The sequence below is a fragment of the Triticum dicoccoides genome, chromosome 6B (assembly GCF_002162155.2).
Source record: "Triticum dicoccoides isolate Atlit2015 ecotype Zavitan chromosome 6B, WEW_v2.0, whole genome shotgun sequence".
Classification (NCBI taxonomy): Eukaryota; Viridiplantae; Streptophyta; class Magnoliopsida; order Poales; family Poaceae; genus Triticum; species Triticum dicoccoides.
This window is the reverse complement of record NC_041391.1, coordinates 17,774,696-17,776,430: the sequence shown is the minus strand read 5'-3', so window position 1 is coordinate 17,776,430 and position 1,735 is coordinate 17,774,696.

The following is a 1,735-nucleotide window of genomic DNA, read 5'->3' as shown; positions in this document are numbered from 1 at the left end:
TACACTCTGGGGAGGAGGAGGAGGAGGAGGCAGGCGAGGACGAGGAGGAGGAGGAGGAGGATGAGGTTGGGGAGGGGGAGGCAGGCGAGGAGGAGGGTGGTGGCGGGGATGATGGTGGTGGCGGGAAGGGGGTTGACAACAAGGGGTGGCTGCGTGGTAACGCAAAGCTACCAAAGCAGGTTCCTGCTACTGAGGAGCAGAAGTGGCTCATTGAGCCCACGGGAAAATAGTAAGTGCCACTTTGTAATAATTTTATTATTTTGCTTGTCACATGCTTATTCTGGTTGTTATTTATTTTGCTTGTCACATGCTAATAGTTCATTATTTTGCAGCAACTGGATATATTCTAAAGGGGTCCGTATTCCCAATGGCCTCATCACCATCTTGCTGAAGTTATAATGGCCGGGGTTGTACTGTCCGGATCCAGTCAGGCAGCCGGACCGTCGGGTTTTGGCCACGAGCTGGGACCACTAGGAAGCGGCCCTCCACGCGGACCATGAGACCCATGCCAAGGCCGTGATCACTACTTTCTGGGTGAGTTCTCTTCAGAAGCACACGTCCATTCTAGTTTCATGAATGATTTAACTCATGGCTTCTTCCATTCTTGTTTCATGCATGATTGTATAAATTCTATCGAGTTCTTCCGGAGCACAGGGCTAGAGCGGACCAGATCATGCTGCCCCAATGCAAGAAGAAGGCCCGCCAGATGCAGTACGAGGTGCGCTATGTGGCCATCTCGACATACTACCACGACGTTCTTGGTGTGAAGATGAACAATGAAGAAGCGCGGAGGATGGGTGTTGGTGTCAAAACCGATGGATCTCGGGTAGGGGGTCCCGAACTGTGCGTCTAGGCGGATGGTAACAGGAGACAAGGGACACGATGTTTTTACACAGGTTTGGGCCCTCTCGATGGAGGTACTACCCTACTCCTGCTAGATTAATATTGATGATATGGGTAGTACAAGAGTAGATCTACCACGAGATCAAGGAGGCTAAACCCTAGAAGCTAGCCTATGGTATGATTGTTGTTGTTTTCTATGGACTAAAACCCTCCGGTTTATATAGACACCGGATAGGTTAGGGTTTCACAGAGTCGGTTACAATGGTAGGAGATCTACATATCCGTATCGCCAAGCTTGCCTTCCACGCCAAGGAAAGTCCCATCCGGACACGGGATGAAGTCTTCAATCTTGTATCTTCATAGTCTTGGAGTCCGGCCGTGATGATAGTTCGGCTATCCGGACACCCCCTAATCCGGGACTCCCTCAGTAGCCCCTGAACCAGGCTTCAATGACGACGAGTCTGGCGCACATATTGTCTTCGGCATTGCAAGGCGGGTTCCTCCTCCGAATACTTCATAGAAGGTTTTGAACACCAGGATAGTGTCCGGCTCTACAAAACAAGTTCCACATACCACCGTAGAGAGAATAACTTTTGCACAAATCTGCTGACGTATTCCGCGGCGTGACATCACACCACGGCCAGGCCTTTATATGAATCGTTTTTTACTGCTCCACCTCAGCGCGTTTAACGAGGCGGTTTCCTTAGCACATCTTATCAAAGCATAGATCGTGCCCCCTTATTCCGGGATTCTCATCAATACGGACGTGGGTAACCCAACCGTGCCCGCTGGCACGCCTCCTCTACCAAAGGCGAGTCCTAATCGACCACGGGGTGGGCTCTTGGTATTCAACCTCTTTATAATGAGACCAAGGCCCTCTTCTTTTTACACC